This window comes from Delphinus delphis, chromosome 2, assembly GCF_949987515.2.
Source record: "Delphinus delphis chromosome 2, mDelDel1.2, whole genome shotgun sequence".
In the NCBI taxonomy this organism is placed as follows: domain Eukaryota; kingdom Metazoa; phylum Chordata; class Mammalia; order Artiodactyla; family Delphinidae; genus Delphinus; species Delphinus delphis.
The window spans coordinates 145067501-145076984 of record NC_082684.1 but is presented as its reverse complement, the minus strand read 5'-3'; the positions used below and the strand labels follow the sequence as shown (position 1 = coordinate 145076984).

Sequence of the window (9484 nt, the reverse complement as noted above, 5' to 3'; positions counted from 1 at the left end):
GACCCAGTGCAAGCAGGGGAGCCCAGGTCCCTACCTCTAGGTGTGCCACTGAGCATCGGAAGTGTGGCTAAATCTGAAATGGGATGCGCTGTGAGTGTAAAACACACACGGAATTTCCAAGACTTAGTGAGAAAAAAGGAATGTAAAACATCCTGTACTTTATATGGATCGCATGTCATGATTATGCATCTTTTAGATATACTGGGTTAAAGAAAAAATGTTTTTAAAAAGAGTATTTCCTATTTCTTCTTTTTTTAATGTGGCTATTGAAACACGTAAAATCACTTATGTGGCTCCTGTTCGTAGCTTGTATTATATTTCTGAGGAACAGCTCTGCTCTAGATGGAAAGACAGACTCTAAACAAGTAAACAGATACAGAAGAGAGGTGATTGCAAATAGAGAAAAGTGCCAGAGAGGAAATAATGCAGGCGGTGCGCTGAGAGGGGCCGGCAGGTGGACACAGGTGGCCAGGACCTGCTGGTCTCCCGTGGCAGGTGGGGAGAGGCAGGAGGCCCTCATAACCATGGGGATAAGGCGTTTCCCACGCTGGGGAGGTGCCGGGGCCTGTGTCCTAAAGAAAGGAGCCGCCGTGCAAAAATCCAGAGGGCTGTACAGACTCCCACTGTATTCTCACCCCACTGAGCCATGAGTCCTGGAGCTGCAAGGACCCTCAAGGTCATCACCTCCGCCTCTGGGTTTCAGAGGGTTGGTTTTTACCGAGGTCTGTTTACCAATGTAGGACTGGGTGACTCTCATGTGCCTGCCCTGGTATTGTTTACTCCACAGAGGTCCTCTGCGTGCCTGTGATGGTCCAGTCAGCAATAAGCTCTGGGAAAGAAGTGGTGACAAAATCAAGTCCCTGTTCCCAGCAGCTCATAAACAAGGGTGAGGTGGCTGGAGCCAAACAGGCGAAGAAACATATATGTCAGGAGTGGTAGGTGAAAAAAATCAAGAGGGAGAGAGGGTGGGTGGGAGCTGTGTTAGAGAGAAGGTGATATTTCATCAGGGACCTAAATGAAGTCAGGGAGGGAGCCCTGAGGACACTGAGGGGAAGAGCATCCCAGGGATCTGGAACAGCAAGTACAAATGTCCTGAGGTAGGAACCTGCCTCTCAAGTTCAAGAACAGCATCAGGCCAGGGCCCTGGGGAAGAGTGAACAAGGGAAGAGTGACCAAGGTGAGGTCAGGGTGAGGACCTGGATGGATTCAGAGTCACATGGATATTCTCTGTAAGTGGCAGCTATGATTATCATTATTATTATCATTACCACAGATTTCCGAGAAAGATGACAACTGCCACCATTCACAGCATCTTCCAAGATGAGGAGGTCCTCTGGCCCCAAGGCTTGGCACAAGAGAAATGGGATGGCCCGTGGCTGGCTGGGCACACACTGTCTTATGCTCAGCAACTTGTCTGTGAGACAAACCGTACAGCGGGGCATTTGGACTGGGGGGGAGGGGGTCTTGGGGTGGAAGTTTGGAGCTGTCAGAGGGGCAGGTGGCCCAAGTGATGACAGGACTCAGCGATTTCCTACAATTAGGGAGCCAAGGCCCTAGTGGCTTGCTGAGGTTCTGCTCTTCCACCCTCTCCCATCCACGCTGTAGCCCTGAGTTTACCAGGCCCCTCCCCTACTCAAGAACCCACCGTGGCTCCCTGTTGCCTGCTGTTTTGTTCTTCAGCTGACCCTTTGCCACAGTGATCACTCATGCCCCTCAGGTCTCCCTGTCCAGTGATGATTTGCCAAAAAATGTTGGCTAAGACTGCTAGAGGAAATTACTTGTTTGTTTGTTTGGGGGTTTTTTTGCTAAGAGGGAAAGACCTGCCTTAACGAATATTTTTTTCCGAAGAAAATGATCCTTCTGACATTCTCTGAACCACAAAGCCAGGGCTGCCTTGGCTCTCCCGGCACGTTGGGAGTGCTTCCCTGTCCCGCAGAGTGTGGCAGGCCCCAAGAGGCTGCGAGGCTGCACTTCTGCGGGCACAGCTGTGCTCACCAACCTGGCCTGGACTCAGGGGCCCTCCACAGGAGGCCGAGGGCTATTCTGACAGGCTTTTTAACATAGCAGGGTGCATTCAAAGACACTGGCCTCCCACCCCATCTGCATTCACTAAGCCAACATTCACTGAGGACCTACTGTGTGCCTGCCACTGTGCTGTGGCCTCACTGCTCAAAAGTGGTTTCTGTAGGGGCAGGCTTATTCCAGATAGGCTTCTAGTAAAGAACGGCCATCACTTGTTTTTTCAGATTCCTTGTAGAAACAGAAAATCATTTTTTATAATGAATTTTTATTGGAGTATAGTTGCTTTACAGTGTTGTGTTAGTTTCTCCTGCACAGCGGAGTGAATCAGCTCTACGTATACATACATCCCCTGTTTTTTGGATTTCCTTCCCCAGAAAACCATTCTTTTGAATCTAATAACCACAGTCCACCAAGCTTATAAAAATCTTTCCACATTCCATCACATCTCATGATGCCTGTTCTTTGGTCTCCAGGGGAGCTCCGGTGTCCTGAGCCTTCTGTTTGCTCTTAATCAGGAAGATGGGCATCATGCCATAGCAGTTTGCAAACGGGAGTCGGAAAGGTAAGTGACTTTCTTAAGATCACACAGCCACACAAGCTGGAGCTAGGGTGGAAGCCCCATGCCTGAATCTAGAGGGGTCTCCACTCCGGATGCACAGGGAATCACTAGGGGAACTTTTACAACTGCCAACCCCTCAGCGGCTGCCCCCAGAGGGTCCAATTTAATTGATTTAATTGGCGGGGCCTGGGCAGTGGTAGGGGGCAGGTTAGAGCGCCCCAGGTGATGCTAATAGGCTGCAGGAGCTGAGAATCACTGTGCCAGAGCCTGTAGCACAAGCACACTGGCTCAGGCGCAGAGGAACCATCCCGGCTCTGCCACTAACTTGCTGTGTGCAAAGCCCATAACCTCTCTATTCTTCAGTTTCTTCATTTGTCAAAAGGGAGATCTCTTTCAGGGTCTCCTTCACATGTGGGATCTGTGAGTCATGGGGTAATGGGAAGACGCTTGAAGCCCTCAGCGGGGTGCGACTGCAGGAAGGGGCTTGAGGTCCTGGCCCCCCTGCCTGCGGCAAGTGGGGAGAGCGGGGCTCCTCTCCTAACGTGATTCTCAGAACTCTTCTCTGTTCTCCGTTCCCGGTGGTGAAAAGCGCGTTGCGGAACAAACAGAGCTATGCCTGTTTCCCAAATGATGAAGGTGAGTTCACCTCCTTGGGTGGTTTTTCAGTGTTTCTGAGACAGAGTTCACTTTTCTTCTGGGACACTTTGGGGCGCACTGGGACCTTAACGGGGGAGGTTAGGGGCTGGGGAGGTGTGAGAGGCCCCTCCTCACACCACAGCACACCTAGTACTAAAGTGGAGGGGCTCAGAGAGCTCCAGAGTCGGGCGGCGGTATGGCCGAGGCGTTGAGAATAAGAGGGCGGGAGGGCTGGCCTGAGCCCCCAGGAAGTGCCCGAAGCCGCTCTCCTGGCAGGAGGGAGGCCACGCCCTTGAGCCCTGGAGGGGCAGGTGTCACTGCACCTTCGGACTGAAGTGAGGGGCAGGGGACTTCCCCGTAGAGGGACAGGCACCCCTGTCGTGAGCTGAGCCCCCGAAGGTGGTCCCGGCGTTCTCTGTCTGACTCAGAGGATGTTTTTTTCTCCTCGGCACCTGGTTCAGGGCCCCCCGGAGGATGCGTGTTGACCGGCCAACGTTCCCACTACAAATGTGGGCCCCGGAGCCAGAATTTCTTGATTCTGAAAAAGTACTTCCTGCCGGCAGCGCCTCAGGAAGTGGATCGTAAAAGTTCTTTTCCCCCGCGCTCCTCTTCGTGCGTGGGGCCTCTGCGTCCAGAGTCTGGAGCGCGAACCCGACGCGGCCAGGACAGAGCGGGAGGCCCTGAGCGGTACTGCGGGGCAGCGGCTCCCCCCGGCAGCTGTCCCAGGTTGCAGCGTCAGGGCAGTGGGTGTGGATCCGCGCCGCGACCTCAGGCGCAACAGTTAGCAGTTTCCTTCCGTTTCCTAGCTCCCAGGCTCGGAAGGAAACCCTTTCGGTGTGTGCGAGGACCTCTTCTGCTCCCTGGGGTCCAAGGAAGTGGAGCTCTGGGCCTCAGGTCACCGTGGCACTGCCGAGACTGGCTCTTCACTCGTTTTGGTCCCTGGGGGGCAGCGGCGCCATCGAGTCCGGGTGCAGCCCCCGGGTCTTCATGCCCTGTGCCTGCGGGCAGTCGTGGCCAGCCCACCCCGACGCGACTCCTCCCCCTTTGCCGAGACCACCACCCCTGTGCCCCCGTCTCAGTCGACTCCCCTCTTCAACTCAAGCCACCACTCTCATCCCCCCTTCCCTCTGGAACCACACAGATGGCTCCCTCTCCCCCGCCCCAGGGGCCTAAGACTTAACAGCTCTTTACTTGCGGAGTTGGGGTGGGTAGGTGAGAGAGTGCACCCTTTCAGAAACCCCAGAACTCTGTTTCCCAGAATGGGAAGCGGGGAAGGGGAAGGAAGAAGCTCTATTCTTCCTTTGGGCATTCAGAGCAAAAGCATTAGCAAATGCCACTTCTACCCACACCCACACGGCTGAAACCAAACCAAACCCCAAACACCGATTTTTTTGGTTTTACTAAATTGCTCACCTTGTTACATTAGCCTCATTTCACAGACAAAGAAACCAAGGCTTAAAGGGTTTAGTTACTTCAACTGCCACTTGGCCTTGGGTCACAGTTTACAGAGATACCCACCTCACCATTTGCATACTTGGTGGGACTAGTGTCAGGTGGTGGGCACTGCCCCAAACTGTGTCCACATGGCTCTAAGCAGTTACTCACCTGCTGGGACACACCCTCCATTACAACTTTAGCCACAGCCAGCAAATGGGTAGGACTTGACCAAGAGACAAATACATTCCAGCCACTGAAGACGGAACTAGCTAAGCCTCCTTCAGGAATGTATCACCATGGCTTAGGACTCTACAGCTTAGGTGTGCTTGATTTTTGATCACACTGTGCTCACAGTTTTATGTATATTATCATATCATCCCCACAAGAATTCTACTAATATCTTTACTCTCCGGATAAGGAAAAGGTTGCTAAGAGCGCTGAGTAACTTTCCCAAGTCCTGTAATAAGCAGGTTGGCTAAGTGGGATATGAGCCTGAATTTCCTAATTTTAATCCCCTGTTCTTTCCATAATGTATCAGTGAAGGTAACTGGGCAATTTCATTTTTCAGAGAAATAAAAGCAAGAGAGGGGAATGCCAATGTTCACTCCTTTCATTTGTGGTGACACACGGGTAGACCACGGGGAAAGCAATCAGACATTTCAGTCTCAGGAACTCAGTGATGGGAGAGCAGCCACGACAGTGGTTATTCCACAAAGGACCACCAGGTAGCACCATTGCACAACAGCTGCGTACCCAACAGCTCAACTCAGACCAGAATGGGAAGATGCAGCCCGGAGGAGTGGCCTGCTTTTCATTAAGTCACTCAAATGACCTGGTAAGTCGAATGAGGCTGTGTCCATGCCCAGCCATTGCTCATGCTCTCCTGATGTCCAGAGCTGCTCTGTGAATAAGGAACTCAGTCAGCTCCTGTCCATTTACTAACCCATCTGTTTAGCAAAGATATGCTTTGTACTTTGTAACTACTTAAAATATCTTGACTTTTTTTTTAAGTTTATTTTATTTATTTATACATCTATTTCTGGCTGGCTTGGGTCTTCGTTGCTGCGCACAGGCTTTCTCTAGTTGTGGTGAGTGGGGGCTACTCTTCGTTGCGGTGCATGGGCTTCTCATTGCAATGGCCTCTCTTGTTGCGGAGCACGGGCTCTAGGCACACAGGCTTCAGTAGTTGCAGCATGCAGGCTTCAGTAGTTGTGGCGTGTGGCCTCAGTTGTTGCAGTGCGCGGGCTCAGTAGTTGTGGCTCGCAGGCTCTAGAGCTCAGGCTCAGTAGTTGTGGCGTACGGGCTTAGCCGTTCTGCGGCATGTGGGATCTTCCCAGACCAGGGATCGAACCTGTGTCCCCTGCAGTGGCAGGCGGATTCTTGACTGCTGCACCACCAGGGAAGTCCCAGATCTTTTAATATAATTTGATGTTTCTGAAAAGGTTGTGCTTCCTTGTCTAGAGGTGCAGGGGGCAAGGGTGAAGTTCTTTAATGGAGGTCCCTTTTGGCCTGAGGAGGTGGCGGGGAGAGGTGCTGGGTCTGGGTTGAAGGTGAAGGGGTCAGCAGTCATGCAAGGGCAGAGCCATGGTTTGGCTGGATTGAGGGCCTGGCGGGCAGCTTTGTACATCTACCCATGGCCTCTGTACAGCGTCAGGGACTTGGAAAGCTTTGGAACTGGAGAGAGGAGGGGAGCGAAGTGGGTAATAAACAGCATTTCTCACACTGTTGATGGACACAGTCCTCTCCGTTGCTAACCTGGTTCTTGGATTTTGGATGTTCCTAGGGTGGGCGTGGTGTGCAGGAGCCAGGAGCCCAGGAAGTCTCCAGGTTGTCTCCACCTCGGCTCCAAGTGTGTCTGTCACACACTCTGCAAATGCAGGCAGTGTCAGGGCCCTGACACTCGGGAGAAACAGGAAGCTAAACCAAGGCCCCAGACTTTGAAATGTGAAGAGATGGGTCTTTCCTGACGGAGGGAAGTAATGGGGCAGGCAGAGCCTTGAGTGGTGATGTCCACACAGGGAACACACAATCCCAAGCGTGATGTGCCCAGGATTACCTTCAAAGAGCAGGCGAAGTAGGAGTCTGCTTAACAACCTCTGAGAAGTCAGAACTAGACAATGGGTCGGGATAGGGGTCAGAGAAGCACAGGCTGTAGGGCAGTGTCTGCTGCCTGTAGCCCAAGGAAGCAGATCCAGGGGCAGGATGGAGGCTGGCTTCCTACGGAGGGGCCAGGCAGGACCTCGGGCCGAGTGCTGAGTGCACCTCGGAGTGCTGATTGCTGAACTCTGACCTGTCGGCAAGGACCCACCTCAGTGAGGGAGGGCCCAGAGCTCTCAGACAGCGTTTTTTAGTTTTTATTTTCTCTGAAACCTTAGCCCTTTGTACAATGAATAGTCAGTATTGGAGAATTTGCTGGAAGGAATGTGGGGTGCTGGGCAGAGATCCTAAGCTGTGCTGAAGAAAGTATAAGGTGGTGTGACAAACTTTGTGGATTACAGCTTTTTTTTTACCAACCTCTTGTCTTATGCTGACAGGTGTCCAGTTATTTTTATAACTACCGCACAAGATCTGTAAAGAACGAAAAACGAGTATTTTTAAATGTCGTATAAAAATAATTGCTATGACTTATTTAAATATAGTTACAAAGGAACTTCATAACAGAATTTGCATTCAAGTATCGTTACTATACTATACTATAACTCAGAAAATTTTCCCTTTTGCACAGCCCTCTTATGTGGAAGCATAACGTGTCATAAGCAGTTGTTCTGTAAGAAAACATAAAAGTAGATTATCAACAAATAAGATTAATAAACACAGCATAACCTCTATACACTGTAGAAATATTTATGTTTACTTAATAATTGGGATTTAAAGGGCTTGGAATATTTTTATGTGTCTTGCATATCATTGACAACTCAAAGGGCCTTCAGGGTATTAAATCTAAATTCTAGTCTGTGTACAGATGATGCCAGCTCCCAAGTATTATGGGCTGACTTGTGACCCCCCTCCAAAATTCATATGTTGAAATCCCAATTCCCAGTACCTCGGAATGTGACTGTATTTGGAGACAGGTTCTGTACAGGGGTAATTAAGGTAAAATGAGGTCATTAGTTGAGACCACAATCTAATATGACTGTGTTCTTATGAGACGAGGGAGTTTGGAGACAAGATACACAGAGGGAAGACCCTATGAAGACATAGGGAGAAGACAGCCATCTGCAAGCCAAGGAGAGAGGCCTCAGGAGAAACCAACCCTGCTGACACCTTGATCTTGGACTTCTAGCCTCCAGAACGGTGAGAAAATAACTTTCTGTTGTTGAAGCCCGCCCTGTCTCTGGTCCTTTGATATGACAGCTCTGGCAAATGAATACACTGAGTTACACAGACTAACGGGGAAGAAGCCGTAAGGATAGAAGAAGCTAAGATTGCTTCTTTCAGCGATAAATCTCTTTTCCCAGAATAATTTGTGCCTGTCCTCTTTTTTTTAAAAAATAAATTTATTTTACTTTTGGCTGCATTGGGTCTTCATTGCTGCACGTGGGCTTTCTCTAGGTGCGGTGAGCGGGGGCCACTCTTTGTTGCGGTGCGCGGGCTTCTCATTGCGGTGGCTTCTCTTGCTGCAGAGCACGGGCTCTAGGTGTGCAGGCTTCAGTAGTTTTGGCTCGCAGGTTCTAGAACGCAGGCTCAGTAGTTGTGGTGCACGAGCTTAGTTGCTCCTTGGCATGTGGGATTGTCCCAGACCAGGGCTCGAACCCATGTCCCCTGCATTGGCAGGCGGATTCTTAACCACTGCGCCACCAGGGAAGCCCTGTACCTGTCTTCTTAAAGGAGCTATTTTCACCAAAGAGAAAATCATGAATCTTCAAATTTCAAACATGTTCATTTGTTTCTACGTGACTGTATACGGTTTGAAAGTGACAGTCACCCTTCTGAGCGAGTCCCCTGTCTCCTAAAGAGTCATGGCCTGTGTCATGGCCTCCAGTTTGGGAAGATAAATGAGCAGACTCACCAGGTCCTGCGCCCTGTGGATCTCTGATGCATGCATCTGGGCCTGGCACAGGGAGCCCTGGGGGCTTGGGCAGGGCCAGCCAGACAGCAAGGTGAATTCCAGGCCCTGAGACCAACTGCAGCAAGCTCTGCAAAGCCCCTGAGCAGGGCAGGGCCGGAACAAATGCCAAAGGTGGTCAGGGAGCACTCGCCATGTAGGTGTTGCCTGGTCCCTGCCAGGGTCTCCCACCTAGAACTGGACACCTGGTCAGTGCTCTATTTTGAAGACAGTAGCTAACTACTGCCTAATTGTTTTAAAATAAATAGTTGGTGGACTGAGTAGTACTTTTCAAAAATTGGTTTTGTGTGGATGGGCTGGATTCTCCTAACACACAAAGAAGATTTCCTGGGGGAAAAACTCCAGAATCTATAGCTCTAGGCATATGAGGTTGACAGGCCAAGGAGAAAAATTAATTATTTTAGAGCTCTATTGTTTGGCAGTTGGCATCCTGCTGGCATCGCTGCATACAGGTACCTGAACTTTTTCTGCAATAAAACCGTATTAATTTGAAATCCAAAGAACAAAAAGAAAAGTGCTCCAACCCCCAGTGGATTTTGCATTTACCAGGTTCGGCTTATCTCAGCACTTTTATTAAACAGTAAAAAAAGGCGTCTGGTTGGTTGGGGCCTAGCAGTGGCTTTGAAATAGTCGCTATTTTTAATTAACCAAGACTGAAGTAATGAGGTTTTACTGTAATTTGGTATGATTTAATTAACTCTAACTTCTCATCAGGCCTTAAACCTCCCTGCCCCAACCAAGACAGCCCTCAGCCAATTGCTTGG

The 9484-nt window shown here is 50.4% G+C and overlaps 1 long non-coding RNA gene across 1 annotated transcript; it reads left to right on the top strand.

Moving 5' to 3' along the window:
* The first annotated feature begins 3740 nt into the window (after positions 1–3740).
* On the top strand, positions 3741–8051 carry LOC132419855 (uncharacterized). Its single transcript, XR_009518258.1, has 3 exons — positions 3741–3904; positions 5223–5489; positions 7803–8051. It is a non-coding gene; the product is annotated as an uncharacterized lncRNA (long non-coding RNA).
* Positions 8052–9484: the final 1433 nt, after the last annotated feature.